The 18,885-nt window shown below is 46.5% G+C and overlaps 1 non-coding gene across 1 annotated transcript; it reads left to right on the forward strand.

The window, feature by feature from the left end:
* The first annotated feature begins 301 nt into the window (after positions 1–301).
* Positions 302–408, forward strand: LOC111828465. The gene has a single exon (XR_002832335.1). It is a non-coding gene; the product is annotated as a U6 spliceosomal RNA (small nuclear RNA).
* The last annotated feature ends 18,477 nt before the right edge of the window (positions 409–18,885 follow it).

The following is an 18,885-nucleotide window of genomic DNA, read 5'->3' on the forward strand; positions in this document are numbered from 1 at the left end:
GATGGCAGTGGTGTTGGGATTGGCTTCCTCCCGAGTTCAAGTTCAAGAGAGAAAGGATGTGCGCGTGCAGGAATCTCATGGACTTGGATTGGGGCCAGCACTGCTGGCACGGAGCCAGCATGTAATGAGGAATCTGACTCCGTGTTGGTGTCTGACTGCCGACTGCTCTCGCCTCACCCCCTTTCCCTTGTGCCCCACACCTACACAAGCCGCTGAAAATGCCTGGGGGCTCCCTCCACTGGGGCTGGAGGGAGGGTCAACTCATGCACGCCCATGATCTGCACATTAAAAACCCAGGCCTGTGCTCACTTCGGCAGCACATATACCAAAAATGGAACGATATAGAGAAGATTAGCATGGCCCCTGCGCAAGGATGACACGCAAATTCGTGAAGCGTTCCATATTAAAAAAAAAAAAAAAAGCCCAGGCCTGTCTCCTTTTCTTTCAAGACATGTGGGACCTGCTCAGGAGGCCTCCCTGCTCTCCCCAGAGACCTCAGTGATGAGAACTTCCTGGAGCCCATTCCAGTTTCTCTGAGTCAAGCATGGTGCCACGCCCTGGTGCTGTGCTCTAGACACAGGGTGGGGGCTCCAGCCAGGAACAGGGAGAATTGCTCCAAATTCCCTCTCCTCCTAAGAATCAATATCTATCCCTACAATGAGCATATCACCGATGATGTGTAGTGATTTGTGGTTTACAAAGCACTTTCCCATAGCTATCTTCAGTTTTTATAGCAGAATCAATACGTACAATGCAACACATACATTCACATAACATTGTAGATTGATTTGTGGTCTAAAAAACACTTTCCAGATGCTATTAGCATTTATGACAGCCACATCAGCACAGTAGAACCACTTCAACATGCTAATAAGTAGAACCTCTCATCTTTCTTGTAGATAATGATACTGGAAAGAATTTGTCCCCTTTCCATATTTGCACAGGGACTTCCAGAGCATGAGTGCAGCTTCGTTAAGGAATTCACCCTGTCACATTTCATTTTGGAAGGTTCTGGATATCCAAGCCTGTCAAGGTTCTCATAGGCCTCCCCTCCTGCATGAACTTGAATCACTGGGAGACAGCAGGGTCCTATGATTAAGACTCTGGGCAATGGAATCAGACAAACTGAGTCCAAATGTTGGCTCTTACCCTTTGTGATGTTGGGTATATTTCAGTTCTTTGTATCTGCTTGCTTATGTGATCATGGATTCATTATAAGGTCTATCTGCTATGGGTATTAACTGTGGTCATCCTGTATAATGCTTAGCACAGCCTGGAAGACGGTTAGCCCTTACTCACTCATGGTTACTTGTGTTTGTTACAGCTGCAGTGGTGATCATTTGAATGCGGTTGGCTTCCATTCACTGGTTGACAATACTGAAGACAGGCACTGCAGCACACAGAGAGAAAACTCGCCCAACATGACATCGATTAATTTATCAGTCATTTAACATAGAAACTAACTTCCCTAACTTATCATAAAGGTGGCCCATATTGTTATATTTCTCCAATCTACAAACCTAGTGATATCTTCATTTCAACCTTTTGAAAAATTTCAAATTACTTTGTTTTCATCATAAGCTCATAACCTACTAATGAAATACTAAAATAAAGATGTCCACCAATTGGTTTTTTATTATGACAATCAAAATGGAGTTTCCGCCAGTTATCAATTCTTGGGTCCACAATGTCAAAGTGCGAATGTGCAAGTGAATTAAAGGAAGAACTCATTCTGGGCTCCCGCCTGCCATTTGCCTGGACGTCATTCCTGGTTGGGATGATGACTTCAAAATCCATGGCCATCAGCCTTTAAAAGTAATAAAAGAGGAAATGCTACCATTTGTGACAGCATGAATGGACCTTGAAAGCATTACACTAAGTGAAAAAAGTCAGACAGAGAAAGACAAATAGTAAATGATTTTACTTATATGTGGAATTAAAAAAAAAAAAACAACTCACAGGAAAGGAGATCAGACTTGTGGTTGCCTGATTTGGATGATGGGGGAGGGGGAATTGGAGGAAGAGAGTCAAAAAGTGCAAACTTCCAGTCTTAGGATAAATGAGTAGCAGGGATGTAATGTACAATGAGATGGCTATAGCTAACACTGCTGTGTGATGCATAGGAAAGCAGTTAAGGGAGTAAGTCCTAAGATTTCTTATCACAAGGAGAATTCTTTTCCCTTTTTCTCTTCTGCTTATACCTCTACTAGAGGCCTGGTGCACAAAATTTGTGCACTCGGGGGGGAGGGGGGCCCCCAGGCTGGCCTGTGCTCTCTCACAGTGAGGGAGCCCCACGAATGATCGCCCCAAAGAGGTAGGCCCTGCCCACCCATCCAGGGCTTCTCAATGGATTGCCCCAAAGAGGTAGGCAGGAGCTGGAGGTCCCGTCTCCACAGCAGGCGCGGAGCCACGGGAAACCTGGCGGAAGCCATACAGAGTAGCCACCAGGCCCTGCCTACACTGTGCATGCAGCCATCTTGTGATGGCGTGAGGGCATCACAGTGTGACAGCATGAGGATCACCTAGGCTTTTATTAGTAAGATAAGAGGAAATTTAGTTGAACATATTGTGGTGATCATCTCACAATATGTGTAAATGAAACCATCATGCTGTGCGCCTTAAACTGATACAAAGATGCATGTCAATTCTTTCTCACTAAAACTTGGAGGAGGGGAGAAATCCATGTCCTCACACTGGAGATACAAAAAGAAATTTTGAAAATCATGATAGACTGAATGAGGTTAAACAAATGCACAACTTGTCTGATAAGGGATGTAATTAGGAATTGTTCCAACCCAAACATGGGGGAATAGATAGAAAGTGAGGATGAGTACCTGCTTACAGGACTCTGAGGCAGGAAACAACTACCAACCCCATGAACAAAGGAAAAGGACACCCCCTGGGGCATGGCAGCACCAGTACGAGGGTTGGGGGGACCCAGCCAGCAGAGTGCATTGCAGTGTAGCTGACACGACATCTCAGCTCATCCTGCAGCCAAGATCCTGACCACCCTCCTTCTAGAAAACCAGCCAAACTCCCCCAGTGGCCACGAAGCATGGCATTGACCAGAAACAGCCTGGGCATAATGACACTAAAGCTAAACTATACGTGTCATCCCTTTGTTTATTTTACCAGGAGTCTGACTTTCCTCTCTATTCAGCTCTGCAGAGCTGATGTGGACAAAAGCGTCTAGACTGAATAACATGAACAATTCTAGTTAAATTACTTTTTTAAAATTAAATTCACTGGGCTGACATTAGTTAACAAGATTATATAGGTTTTGAGTGTACATTTCTATGATACATGATCTGTACTTTGCATTGTGTGCCCACCACCCACAGTCAATTCACCTTCCATCGCCATATGTTTGACCTCCTTTACCCTTCACTATCTCCCACCCCCCTTCCCTCTGGTAACGACCATACTGTTGTCTGTGTCTATGAGTTTTTGTTTGATTGTTTGTTTGTCTCGTTTGTTCCCTTGTTGCTTTCAGTTTTATATCCCACGTGTGAGTGAAATCATACGGTTTAATGTCTGTTTCAGAATACAGACTTCACTGTTGACTTCTCGTTACATTTATGTCACCATCATGTCTTACAATTGCTCCTCCCGGCCCCTCCAGCCTGGAGGTGACATCAGCTCTTCACTGTTGGTGCTCAGAGTATCTCTCTGTCTCCAAGTGTCTCGCTTGCCCATCTATAAATATAAAAATCCTAATATGCAAATAGATCAACCGCAGAACAACCGAACAACCAGTTGCTGTGACATGTGCTGACCACCAGGTGGCATGTGCGGAACATGGCAGGCATCAGCTGCGGCGGGATGGTGGAGCAGGTGAGCAAGAACACCAGACAAAAGCGGGTTACCTGTTGCTGTCATGGGGCGAGCCTCTGGTGGTTACTGAAAATTCTTTGCTCCCACATGCTGCGGTCTCATTGGGCACTTGCACCCGCTGCCGGCACCCGGCGCTGGTTCCGATCACTTGGCGCTGTCAGCAGGTGTGAGTGGTGGCTGCCAGCCCCAATCGCCCATGAGGGCTTCTCCACCTCCTTGCTGGCTCTGGCCCCAATTGCCCCACGCCATCAGCACGTGGGAGCAGCAGGCGGCAGGAGCGGGGCCGGGCTGCTGGCAGACAAGGGATTGGGGGCGTGGCGGGAGGGGCTGGGCGGGGCCATGGAGGATGGTCCAAGACCTGCCCCTGTGCCCACTGCAGCCTCACAGCCCACAGTTCCTTTCAAGGTGCACGAATCTGTGCACTGAGCCCCTAGTAGCTTTATAAATAGCTGTGTTATTAACGTGTCCTCAGTTACTCCATCTGAGCTTGTCATCTGTTTCCTTCTAGGACTCTGACTGATGCAGCTTCCCTTTCTTTTTCTTTTAATAACATAGAGTTAAAAAGAAAAGAGACATAACAATATAAGTTTGACCATAACAATATAAGTTTAAGGCATCTCTGTTTTATTAGGAACCTCATAAGTGGGTTTATTCAATAAAGATGCCTCTAGTCTTTATGAGGAGGGCCTATGGATTATGGCTTAGTTATTATTGTGTTTGAATTCCCGCATAGAAAAGCTCATATTTGGTAATAATCTGAAACAATCTTTCTCAGTGAGAGTTCCAAAAATGTGAAATCATATTGGATCCAAGAATGGGAGGTAGAAACCTAAGATCTTTAATAACGGCCCTAGAAGATGGATGCAGAGGGAGGGATAGAGCTATCTAAAAGTAAACTATGTCCCAATGAAGTCTGTTCAGTTCATTAATGGCAATGGACCCATGTTGGTTTCCAAGTCTGACAAATGTGCCTGGTGCCGGGAGGTGGTACCGCCAGGGCTCGGGGAACCCGGTGAGGGCTGTCTGGGGGAGCGCTCTACACTGTCTGCAACTATTCCCAAAGTCAAACAGTATTTCAGACTTTACAGGTTCATTTACCTTTTAAATGAGATCACCTTTGATTATAAATTATTTAACCTGTTCTCACACATTGATGACTAAGAGATTGGAGTCTTCTGAACAAAATTTAAATTTCTTAAAAGCATGCTTCTTATGAACATCCACCAATCTTGTTGTTCCTGCTTTATTTTTAGGCTATTTTCTAGATTTTATACAATAAACATGTATTACTCTTATAAGAAAATAATTATATTTTATGATAAATCCGTTTCTGTTTTAGTTTTAAAAAGAAAGAGCTTTGGTGGGTAAATGGTTGGCTGCCCACCTGCTCTGTCATCCTACATGAAGGTCATTGCCTGTTGCCAGAAAGTCCCTTCTCAGGTTCAGACTCTGTTTCCACTTCAGGGCCCACTCTTCCCCTCTCTTCCCCATCCCAGTCCCGCATCCTTTTCCGTGGTCCCTCATGAAAACATGATGGCAGCTGGCACTCAGGTTGTTCCCGTCAACCCCCCACTCCCACAACAACAGCTTTCCTCACAAAGTTCCCAACGGGGTGTGCCCCGGGGTGCAGACGCACCAGAGTATGAGCCCCTGAGCTCATAGCGAAGCTTGGCAGAGTTCTGGGGTGACTGGAGCCTCCGGGTCTGTGGTCAAACTCAATAAGCCTTTTTGTATTCATCCCAGTTTATCATAAGAATATTACCATTTTCTATGTGTATTATAATCCAAAACGTATTGGGAAGTCCACCTAAGACAGGCCACATTAGGGTGCATTGTGGTAGAGGGGCTACCTGTCTGTACACTGACCTCCCCCAGGCCACCACCTGCTCATGCAGCCAGGTGAGCCCAGTGAGCCCAGTTAGCCAGGTGGGCTAAGTGAGCCAGGTGGGCCAGGTGAGCCAGGTGAGCCAGGTGAGCCCGGTGAGCCAGGTGAGCCAGGTGAGCCCGGTGAGCCAGGTGAGCCAGGTGAGCCCAGTGAGCCAGGTGAGCCAGGTGAGCCCGGTGAGCCAGGTGAGCCAGGGAGCCAGGTGAGCCAGGTAATCCCCGTGGGCCAGGTGAGCCAGGGAGCCAGGTGAGCCAGGTGAGCCAGGTGGGCTAAGTGAGCCAGGTGGGCCAGGTGAGCCAGGTGATCCCAGGTGAGCCAGGTGATCCCCGTGGGCCAGGTGAGCCAGGTGAGCCCAGTGATCCCTGTGGGCCAGGTGATCCCAGGTGGGCCAGGTGATCCCAGGTGGGCCAGGTGAGCCAGGAGTGTTACCTGGATACCCACTGCTATTTTCCAGAACCACTGCCCCTTCTCCACTTTGGAGTCACAAGAACAACTCCAGTACCCACACCACTGCTCACCAGAAATTTTCAGAACCTGATTAGCTAAAATGCATTATGAACCACCAAGATGGGCCCATAGTTCCACAGTAAATAGCCTTAAAAATTCTGGGTTAAATATTGCTATTGCATGTCTCAAAAAAACTTAAAAATAGATTTACCATATGACCCAGCAATCCCACTTCTGGATATATGCCCAAAAGAGTTGCAATCGGGAACTTGAACGGGTATTTGCACACCCATGTTCACTGCAGCATTATTCACAGTAGCCAAAGGTGAAATCAACCCAAGTGTCCACTGACAGATGAGTGGATAGACAAAGTGTGTATAGTCATATAGTGGAATATTAGTGTCTTAAGAGACATGAGATTCTGACACATGCTACAGCATGGATGAAACTTGGAAACATGCTGAGTGCAATAAGCCAGTCACACAAGACCAAACACTGTGTGCCCCCACTTGTATGAGGAATAGAGAGTCAAATCCGGGGGCTGGGAGGAAGGATGGGGAGTTATTGTTCAAAGGGGACAAATCTCAGTTTGGGAAGATGAGAAGTGTCCTGAAGATGGACGGTGGTGACGGTTGCAAAACAGTGTGGACGTCCTTAGTGAATTATATACACTCTAAAGTGATTAAAAGCATAAATTTTATGTTATGTATCTTTTACCACAATAAAAATGTATAAGTAAGCAAAAAATATTGCTGTTGCATATTGATGTTTCAGAGAATTGCACAGGAAATGTGGTCTCATAGGACCATCAGAAGTCATACTCTATGCTCCTCTTTTTTAATCTTGTTATCATTTTTAATTAAACTTATTGGGGTGACATTGGTTAATAAAATTATATAGGTTTCAAGTGTATAGTTCTGTGATACGTATTACAGTGGGTGCCCACCACCCAAAGTCAAATCTGCTTCTGTCACCATACGACTAAGAAAGCAGATGCAAATCCTTCCTCCTTCACAAAAGCAGAAACAAAACAGCACAACCAGTAGAGCAAACGAGGGCCCTGACAGAATGCTTAGGCTGGTGAGAGGAAGCTCAGGCATCGGGCACACACGCCCATTGCCCACTGGCACTGGTCACTGTTGCTTTTCACAAGATCATCCCAGCCCTCTCATTTCCGCACACATGACTGCCTGCGCCCTCCCACCTCCTCTTGAAGTTACATGTGGTCATGTGACTTGCAGCAAAGCCACCTTCAGAGGGAAGCTTTAAGAACCTGGTGTAATTTGCCACATTTTGTTTCCCCTGCCTAAGCCACCACGGAAGCACAGAGCTGGCCAGCGGGCCCCAATGAAAACAGTGTCACAGAGGCCCCGGCCGAACTGCCATGGGCATGTGGTGGGAGCATGAAATAAACCTCTGTTGTTTCAGTCTCTGAGAACGTGGAGTTATTTGTTACTGCAGCAGAGCCACGCCTAGCCCAACCGACCTGTTACTAAAGCTGGATCCACTCTCCAACATGTAGCAGAGTGTTTTAAAGGGAAGCAAAACCTTCAGGAGATGATGATTGTCAAAGGAGAGAGTAGGCTTTTGGCATTTGAGATACCAAGTCTGAAAACTCTATACCTATTCATAAGGGCCGTGAAGAAAGAAGCAACCAATTCTAAGCCGAACAGCCTCAGGCAAGAATGGCACGTGAGCAGAAGAGACCACCAGAGCAGGACCCGTGGGCAAGAGGGTTAGACGGACTAGACGACATGCTGGTTCCTCTGTCGTGCTCACTGTGGTTAGCCAGGGCCTCCTGCTCCCCAGGGGACGCCAGAGGCACAGGGAGACAACTAGATCCTGGGAATCTTTTCAGGCTCCCTCTCCCTCCCCACATATTCAAACCAGACCCCAGAGGCTCCAACGTCAAACCATAGCCAAGATTGGCATCATCTCCATACTTCATATTCCACCTGGAGTCCTTTACGACCTCCCAAAATATTTAGGATTACTTCCTGTCAGCCATCCAGCACGGCTGAGTGTTTCTATATACTAGTAGGACAGATGGTGATGAGGAGGAAGAGGAGGAGGATGATGGGAAAGAGCCTTAAGTAAATTCAGACTGTGACTACCTGGTGAGTAAGTACTGTCTCATGTCCAGCGTATAGAAGTATCTAGTAAATGTTAGTGAATGGTTTGCATAAAGTACTTTAATCAAGGATCTGAGATGGGGTGAAAACCGAAATTGGTTCCCCCGCGCCATGGGCTCATGCATAGAGCCTGCTGACATTGGTGGTTCTAGCTAAAAAGTAGTAAATGATATAACTATTTATATCTATTAATCAACTGAAGTAGAAAACCGGAAATGTTAAGTGGAATCATATGAAATTGCCAATGTCCATTATTTCTGACCACTGTAGGTGACAATTTTTACAATTCAACCCTAACAGTAGTTCAGAATGATTCACCTGATGGACTTGGAAACCAGACCCGGTAGCTCTGGCTCCAACCAGCTGTTGCCACAGCCCATTCCCAGCAGGGGCTGCGCCGAGCCGTGGGCCCTGGGATGAGTGGGTGAACCCACGGCCCCATCTCCAGCATCTGTGTGCATCCGGAGGTTACCGTCTGAGGTGTCTCCATCCCTCCCCCAGCCACTGATCGCGCTGCTGGACACGAGAAGCGGCCCCTCCTCCCAGGAAGACCGGGACCCTGCAACGGGAGGTGCAGGAAGATTTGCAGCAAAGAATGAGCACACTGCCGAGCGACCCACACGTGAGCAGAAGCGAGGAGCGGGTAGAGCAGACCGCTGCCTCCCAGGCGGCATTAGGGAGGCCGACAAACTGCTCTACACCTGGCACCCGCCACGCCTCCTGTGACCCTGGGAAGTGGGTACCGCAGCTGCCAACATCCCACTCTACAAAGGAAGAAACTGAGGCACAGAGACGTTAAACAGCAGTAGAGTGAGGAGCTGGGATTTGAGCAGAGACGGCCTCCCTCGAAAACACAAGCTCCTCACTTCTGGGCTATAAAGAGGATTATTTCCAAAACAGGAGGGTGGACGGTATAACTTTCCCAAGGGGGAAAATGCAAATCAAAGAAACATGCTCCAGGTCCTAAAAATATCCCATGGCCACCCTATTTATTCATCGGAAAGAGGGGCAGGCAGTCAATTCCCAATGCAGTCGCCTGAACGTAAGTAACAGTTTTGATGTGTCTCTTTGACAGCCTCCTGATGTATTAAGTTTGGACATCTGTGAGGACGCCGAGCTGTCCATTCTGTAGTCCAGTGTTCTCCTTGCAGTTAACAGGCTTCCCCTCCTCCTGAGTCGCCTTCCACAGATTGACTAAGTGTCAGACCCTCATTCCCGCGGCTCATTTCCCAGGCCATCTGTCAGGCGCCTTGCTGGTCGCCCCATCGTGGCTGAAAGCCAGTAGGTCTTCCTAGTCGTTAGTCTTGCACAAGAGGACAATGGGTTTACGATCTGGAATAAAACTGTTTAGCTCATTCTGACGATCAAATGATGACAAAGCACCATCTCCTCTGCATGTTAAAAGGGAGTTGCTCTCGCCCGGCCGGTGTGGCTCAGTGGTTGAGTGTTGACCTATGAACCAGGAGGTCACAGGTCAATTCCCAGTCAGGGCACATGCCCGAGTTGTAGGCTCAACCCCCAGTGTGGGGCATGCAGGAGGCAGCCAATCGATGATTCTCTCTGATCATTAATGTTTCTCTCTCCCCCTCTCCTTTCCTCTCTGAAATCCATAAAACATAAAAAGGGAACTACTCTCTGCTTCTTCCAACTGTATCTCCCTGCACATGTCCCTGTGAGATTGCCTTCAGCCACGTGGTCTACTCGTGCCTCCCAAGGCACAGGCTTTCCTCTGTCTCCGGTCCCTCCAAGTCCCACCCGCCTCCTCCAGCCCTGCCTGAGGGTATTGCCGCCCTGAGTCATATATTTGAACTCAATGGCGATTACTAGTTTATGGTCCTGCAATCTCTCCTCTGGGGTTGTCTGGAGCACTTAAAGTCTCTTACTCGTTTCGAGTTTTCTGTGCTTCTGCGCAAAAATTTGCACCCAGGTTGTCACCTTTCTGAGGTGGAGACCAGGCTCTAGTGTCTTCGCATGTCCCGGAGTACCGAGTCACTGCCCTCCCCGGAGAGGTGGGCCAGAGGGTCGCTCATTTGTGGATTTGCTCCCCATCCTTTGCTCCTCTGTCTGGGTATCACCCAGTCTTCACAATGGAATAATAGTGCAGCCCCATCCAGTCCAACAAAGCCTCCCACTTGGCCATGAAATGAACCTCCCTACTGTCCTCATCTCCTCCAGACCACCCACATCTCTGCTCCTGGGGTACTGTGACAGTCTCCTCGCTGGGATCTTCACTCTTGGCTTGTGTCCCTTTAGAAGGTTCTCCACAGATCACACAGAGCAAGGCCTTTTTATATGATTTTATTGATTTCAGAGAGGAAGGGAGAGGGCGAAAGAGATAGAAACATCAATGATCAGAAAGAATTATCGATCAGCTGCCTCCTGCACACCCCCCACGGGGGATGAGCCCGCCATCGGGGCATGTGCCTGACCTGGAATTAAACCATGACCTCCTGGTTCATAGGTCCACGCTCAACCACTGAGCCATGCCAGTCGAGCCAGAGCAAGACCTTTTTAGGTGTTTTTAACAACCTTATGGAGATAGAACTGCACACCACGCAACTCACTCACTTAAAGAGTTCAATTATGGTTTTTCGTACATTCACAGAGCTGGGCCACCACCACCACAATCGGTTTTAGAACACGTTATTATCCCGAAAAGAAGCCCTGCACCCCTTAGTCATCAATCACTTTCTCCCTCTCCCCGGGGCCCCGGCAGCCACTCATCTGCTTCCTGCCCCTAGATTTGCTGGGTCTGGACACCTGCCATAAACAGAATCATATGCATCGTGGCCTTTTATATCTGACTCTTGTCACTCAGCATAATGTCTTCAAGGGTCATTCACGTTTTAGCATTTATCAGTTCCTCATTACATTTTATTGCCAATTAATCTTCTATTAGATGGATATAATGCGTTATGTTTCAATATCTGGATGGCTACTATTTCTGGCTACTCTGAATAATGCTTCTATGAACATTTGTGTGCAAGTGCCTGTGGGCATGGCCTCATTTCTCTTGATCATAAACCTATGAGTGCAATTGTTGGGACCTCTGCTAAGTGTATGCTTTACCTTTTGAGGAACCCCAGGCTTTTCTAAAGCAGCTGCACCATTTTACATCCTCACCAGCGATCTATGAGAGTCCCAATTTCTCCACATCCTTGGCAACACTTGTTACTCTCTGTCTTTTTCAGGATAGCTACCCTGGTGGGTGTGAAGTGGTATCTCATTGTGGTTTTGATTTGCATTTCCCTTTGTAGGGTTAGCTGTGTTGAACACCTTCTCATGCTCAACCTCATTAGCAATTCAGGAAATGCAATTTGTATTGGCCATTTGTCAATCATCTTTGGAGAAATGTCCATTCAAATCCTCTGCTCACTTAACTTTTTTATTAGTGAATGTAAGAGCGCTTTATTTATTGAAGATATAAGTCCCTTGTCAGACATAGGATTTGCAAATGCGTTTGCACATTTTGTCTCTTCACAATCCTTTCATACATGTCTCATTGCTCCTCTGGCATGCCTTTTCTAGAGTAGGCCCTTGCAAGAACTTGGATTTGATAAGCACCTATCTGATCTGCCCCTCCCATTACCAACCTGACCTGGTCTCAGACTACTCAACCCACTCACTGCTCCAACCAGATAGGCCTCCTAGACAGTCCTCCTGCCTTTGCCATTCCCTTCTCCCCCAGACGTCTGCATGGCTCCCTCCTCTCCTCCAAGTCTTTATTCAAATGACAGCCTCAGAGGAGCCTTCCCTGCCCATTTCATTGGCAACCACCCCTCTACCCTGGAGCCCTAACTGCATCTTTGCTTTGTTTTTCTCTGTAGAGCTCATCACCACGACATACTACATATTATATTGATTTCTCTGTCCACTTCCTGTCTCCCCGAACTGGGCTCTAACTCCATCAAGTTGGGGTTTTAGCTGTTTTATCTGCTGTATCCTCATCGCCTACAACAGGCTCAGAGGATTTGAAGTAATTATTGTGTTCCTGAAAACCTGCAGGGAAGCCGAAGTTCCAACATTCGGAACATTTTCAATTCAATCAAGGAGCACAATTCTTAAAGTAAATGTGTTCTTTTTATTATATTTTCTTAGTTTAAAAGGGGGAGGGGAGTTCTTTCAGACCTGCTCATTTTATATTTTCTCATAGATTTTTATTTGTTTTATTTTTCACAGAGTGCAATTGGACCACCCAAAGAGGCAAATATGACAAGCCAAAAAAGTGGAGGAGGAAGGAAAAGAGCTATAATACCGAGCAGGGATCTAATTTTCCTTCACGCTGCGGAAGAGGACGATGGTGCTATGCTCTTGACCGGTCCAGCAGACCAGCTAGCAAGTAAACAGAAGTGGTTCCGCCTCGAGGTTCAGAAGCACCTCTCTGTGTTTGTCCACTGAACTGATGGGTTTTTCTTTCTGTAATTGGAAAACCAAACCCATAAAGCAATTTTATGCTCTTAATTTACTTGTGTTGCTTTCTGCCATCATTTATAATGAACCAGCGACTGGATTAATTCCGGAATTTTATGTAGATGGACAGCTGCAATCCTTTGACAAGGACACCAGCCATTTCTCTCGCTGTTTGCAAATCAATCTCCAGCAAGCTGCCCGCAGGCCCTCTGCTCTCACGATTCCTTGGTCTATCTTGTTTTTATTTAAATTCTTTATTGTTTAAAGTATTACATAAGTCTCTTTTTTTCCCCATTGACTTCTCCCCGGCTGCCCCCAGCCCCCAGCACATGCCCTCCCCCATCCCCCCATCTGTGTCCATTAGTTATGCTTATATGCATGCATACAAGTCCTTTGGCTGATCTCTTAACTGCTTACCCCCACTCCCCAACCCCGCCTTCCCTCAAAGGTTGGAACTGGAGAACATTATGCTAAGCGAAATAAGCCAGTCAGAGAAAGATAAATATCACATGATCTCACTCATTTGTGGCATATAATGATCAACATAAACTGATGAACAGAAATAGAACCAGACCCATAGATGCATCAAACAGATGGTAGACCTTGGGGAAGGGCCTCCAGTCAGGATGGTGAATGGTCCCAGACAGTGGACAGACCTTCCCACATGCCCCTCATCCTCCTGCCACTTCCCTGTAAGGACAGGAACAGAGGAGGGGAGGGAGCCGCAGGAAGGAGAACCAGTGCCATGGGTCTGCTGGACACTGTCCTGGGGGCAGCACAACCTGCTGAGGCCTGTGAGCAGCACCAGCGTGAAGAGGCTCAGCTCTGACCTGCCATCCCCTCCTTTTTCTAAGCATCACACCTGCTATGTTTTACTTCACTGGGCCTGGGCCGGCGCCTTCTCCTTCTCTCCACAGTGATCTTGGAACACTCCAGGGCTTCTGTGTCCTTCAGACATCCTGTCACTGTCTGTTTCTTCCCTCAGAGTGCCCACCAGGCCCGGCGCCAGCTTCCCAGGGGGTGTCCAGCAGGCCTTGGCTGAGGTCAACCCACCAGTGTGCCCACTCCTCAGTCTCCCGTGAGTGACATGTTGGGGAAACGAGTGGGGATCAACCCAGAGCTGGGAGCAGCATCTTTCCAATGGAGCCTATAAAAACAGTGGGAGTGGAGGCAGCGATCGTTCCATCATGGACGGCCTTGTGCCAAACTTCCGCTAAGCCTGGGCCTTGCCTGGCTTCCGTGGGACTGTTCCCAGACTCCTCTAAGATCCCTCCAATTACAGACAGCAACACAAGGGAAGGCCCATCCTCTTGCCTTTAAGGAATCGGAGCTTCACGGAAGTCACATTATTAGGGTAATCTCAAAAGACAACTTGGTTTTGCAGCTGGCATGAAGTTTGAGGCTCCCCTTTCCAGCCTAACTCCTTGAGCCACACTGCGTTTTAATGATTTTTTTAAAGCCCTATCACCTCTTCCAAAGGTCTAACTTGATACTCAACAACAAAAGCAATCTGATTCAAAAATGAACAAAAGACTTGAGTAGACATTTTTCTAAAGTTGATATGTGAGTGGCTAATAAGCACATGAAAAGATGCTCAACATCACGAATCATTAGAGAAATCAAATCAAAACCACAGTGAGATACCACCTCACCCATCAGGATGGCTACTATTTAAAAACCCAGAAATGATGCATCCACTTTGGAGAACAGCATGGAGGTTTCTCAAAAAAAGTTAAACATAGAACTACCTGTGGTCCCACCTATGAGCCAGTTATGTGCCCAAAAGACATGAAAGTGGGGTCCGGAAGAGCTATTCCTACACCGATGTTTACAGCAGCAGATTCACAACAACTCAAGTGTGGGAGCAATCCACGTCCACCAGCTGATGAACAGATAAGCAAAAGGTGGTCTATGCATACAATGCAATATTTTGTTGTTGTTAATCCTCATCTAAGGATATTTTTCCAGTAATTTTTTTTATTCTTTATTGTTTAAAGTATTACATATGTCTCCTTTTTCCCCCATTGACCTCTTCCCTGCCACTTCCACCCCCACCCCCCACAACACATGCCCTCACCGCCCCCCACTACTCTCTGTGTCCATTGGTTATGCTTACATGCATGCATACAAGTCCTTTGGTTTATCTCTTCCCCACTCCCTCCTCCCTTGCCTTCCCTCTGAGGTTTGACAGTCTGTTCAATGCTTCTGTGTCTCTGGATCTATTTTTGTTCATCAGTTTATGTTGTTCATTATATTCCACAAATGAATGAGGTCATGTGATATTTATCTTTCTCTGACTGGCTTATTTCCCTTAGCATAATATTCTCCATGTCCATCCATGCTGTTGCAAATGGCAAGAATTCCTCCTTTTTTACAGCAGCATAGTATTCCATTGTGTAGATGTACCACAGTTTTCTAATACACTCATCTGCTAATGGGCACTTAGGCTGTTTCCAGATCTTAGCTATTGTAAATTGTGCTGCTATGAACATAGGGGTGCATATATTCTTTCAGATTAGTGTTTCTGATTTCTTGGGATATAGTCCTAGAAGTGGGATCACTGGGCCAAATGCAAGTTTCATTTTTATAATTTTTTGAGGAAACTCCATACTGTTTTCCACAGTGGCTGCACCAGTCTGCATTCCCACCAGCAGTGCACGAGTGTTCCTTTTTCTCCGCATCCTCTCCAGCACTTGTCGTTTGTTAATTTGTTGATGCTAGCCATTCTGAAAGGTATGAGATGGTACCTCATTGTTGTTTTGATTTGCATCTCTCGGATGATTAGTGACTTTGAGCATGTTTTCATAAGTCTCTTGGCCTTCTGTATGTCTACTTTCAAAAAGTGTCTATTTCGGTCCTTTGCCCACTTTTTGATTGGATTGTTTATCTTCCTTTTGTTAACAGAATGAGTTCCCTATAAATTTTGGAGATTAAACCCTTAGTTGGACATAACATTGGCAAATACGTTCTCCCATGCAGTGGGATTTCTTGTTTTTTTGTTGATGGTTTCTTTTGCTGTGCAGAAGCTTTTTATTTTGATGTAGTCCCATTTGTTTATTTTCTCCTTAGTTTCCATTGTCCTAGGAATCATATCAATAAAGATATTGCTATGGCATATGTCTGAGATTTTGCTGCCTAAGGATTCTTCTAAGATTTTCATGGTTTCCCAACTTACATTTAAGTCTTTTATCCATTTTGAGTTTATTTTTGTGTATGGTGTAAGTTGGTAGTCTTCCATTGATTTTTAGAGACAATGGAAGAGAGAGGGAAAGACAGAGAGAAACACTGATGTGAGAGAAGTGAAAAAATGGGCAACTCCATTCTTTTTTGCATTGTTGTCAAACTCCTAAGGGGGTACAGCTCATTGGCTTGAGTCACAGGACCCTGGATTTTCTGTGATGAGATGTAGACTCCATCACATGAACTTCGCCTGAGAAATCACTCCTTCACACAAGGCTGCTGACATCCCTCTAGCTGACTCCCGCTCCTTGGCAGACATGCCCTGCTCTGGACTTGGGGACCCATGACAAGTGAGGAGGGGCAGGATTGGCCAAAGGGAAGTGCCTGCAGACTTTCTGCTAGAGGATTTGACTGAATGTAAAACAAAACAGTCCTCTGCCAGCCTCTGGGGTCCACCAGCGCAGCCGGCTCCATGGCAACCATCGCCAGCCTCTTGCTTAGCCCCTGTGAACATCTGTTAAAACATGTTCGCAGCAATATTACACCTGGCCCGGAATTAAAAATGCTTATGACCTGTCAGATGGGCCACTCAAGGGCCCAAGTGCAAGTGAATTCACCATGAAACAAGATCTAGGGAATAAGAGGAAGAATGTCCACCAGGGAGAGTAAATGTGAAGGACACAAAGGGGATAAGCAAACCACAAGGACGGCTGCTTCCTCTGACCTGCCGAGGGCCTGGCTCCTTGTCCTGGCACACAGGGTGCCCTGCGCGCCTGCCATAAATAATTAGTGAAGTCACGCAGGATCCTGCTCCAGCCCATCTCCAGCAGCTTCTATGCACTCGCCATATTGATAGAGTTCACCCCACGGGGCTAAGGAACAGGCTGCGGACCATACGGTAAGGGAATACTGGTGGGAGGAGGAAAGAGGCAGCCTTTGAAGACCAAGCTAGACTTTTTTATTGTGGCAAAAGACACAAATCAAACTTTCTTCTGAATAATTTTTAAGTGTATTTTCAGTGGTGTTTAGCACATTTAATGCATCATTGTTGTGGGACCATCACCATAAAAGTCTTTATCTTAAAAAAACTCTACCCATAGGAAACTATCTTCCTATAAACATTAGCTCCCCTCTCCACTCTTCCCCCCAGACCCTGGAAACCACCATTCTACCTTCTGTCTTTATCATTCTGACGAAGTCCCTCCCTGGCTTTAAGCTGCGCTCTGAGGTGAGCCAGCTTCTTCCGAACCCACCGAGAGTCCCCACGCGGCTGTGTGATGGCCTCTCGAGCCACTTGCATCTCGCCCAGCGCATCTTGGCAAGAACGCTTTCTCTGGTCTACAAACTGTAATTCTCCATTTCTCTCTCTCTGCTTAGCCTGCCAGTAAATCGCCTGATGTACTCGTCTGCCTTTGATAGCAGCTTGTTCCTGATGTTGGGTTCTCTCCATGACACCATGCGCATCCACAAGGGCATGTAAGAAGCAGCCATCGAGGCCATGTGGCTTCTCAGTGGATATGATGTTTGAGACCACAGCACCGATGGTTTCACTGCATCTGAATGTGGGCTGTGTGCTCTAGGAAAAGGACAATTCAAAACTTTCAATGAAATGGACCTATGAAGCACTTAACCATGAAGTATTGAAAACCTTGCTTTGGGATCGAGAAAACCAGGGTCCCCACTGTCACAATTTCTACTCAGTATCTTACTGGGGGTCTCACCCACTGCTTCAAGGCAGGAGAAAGAAATGAGAGTGTAAAGAATTGTTAGTAAGAAACAAATCTCTCATTAATCACAGGTAATAACATAAGTTTAAAAAATCCAAAAATACAACTACAGAAACTCTAAAGGAATTAGCACTACTTTTAAAACTTGCTGGATATTTCTATTACCAGGGAAAAGAGTTTCAAAGTGAAATTTAAAGTTTCTTAATTTAAAAAAAAATCAAATATCTAGAAATCTGCCAGAGGATATGCAAAAGCTCTAAGGGATAGATCAATGGGAAAGGCTGAGAAGCTCAGAAAGACACACACCACCCCTGACTATTGGCTCATATCAGAGGAGGCAGAGGAGGGAGAGGAGGGAATTTGAAATATAGGAACCCAGCCATGAAAGAACAAATGCCACTGGGCCCTGCCTCAAAAGTCTCTCTTATCAGGGTTCTCTAAGCCATCCAGATGTCATCGCCCAAACCTCGGGCGAATCTTGGTTTTATTTCTTTGCTTGTTTGTTGTTATGTTTGGTTGTTTGATCCTCTAGTTGTAAAACCTGTCTTCATCAGCTGGAAGACAGAAGATAAAGGATGTGCTATCTACCTTCTTGTTGGAGTGTGCTGGGAAGTACATGTGTTATAGATAGCAGCCAAAGTCATCTATAATAATAAAAGGGTAATATGCTAATTAGACCAGATGTCCTTCCTGACAAAGCCGGGGCCATAGGGAAGCAGCCTGGGTCCTGGGTGCCTGCGGGTGGCCAGAGGAGGGAAGCCCGGGTCTCGGGTGCTGGAGGGAAGCTGGTGCCAGCAGTGGGGAGAAGGAAGGCCTACTCTTGCACAAATTTTCGTGCATCAGGCCTCTAGTTGACATATAAGATTCATGTGATGCTCCGTCCATTCAGCCCTTAGCAAGCCCAATCATGATGGAGTTCAAGTGCTCCTGTGATGTTCTATCATCCTGAAATCAAAATAGTTCTGGAGGCTACACATCCAAGATCAAGGTATTGGCAGGACTAGTTCCTTCTGAGGCTGTGAGGGAACGTACGCTCCAGGTCTCTCCCCCAGCTTTTGGCAGCTGCTGGCGATCTTTGATGTTCCTTGGCTGTAGACGCATCAGCCCAATGTCTGCCTTCATCACCACAGGGCGCTCTCCCGGTGTGTCTTTCGAATCATGCTATTATCAAAGGACATTGAATGACCTAGAAAATGTTTCAGAACTTAGTACTGAATTTTAAAACAGGCATGCAAAGCAGTTCTATGATCCCAACTTTATAAAAACCATA

The sequence above is a fragment of the Myotis lucifugus genome, unplaced genomic scaffold (assembly GCF_000147115.1).
Source record: "Myotis lucifugus unplaced genomic scaffold, Myoluc2.0 scaffold_372, whole genome shotgun sequence".
NCBI lineage: Eukaryota > Metazoa > Chordata > Mammalia > Chiroptera > Vespertilionidae > Myotis > Myotis lucifugus.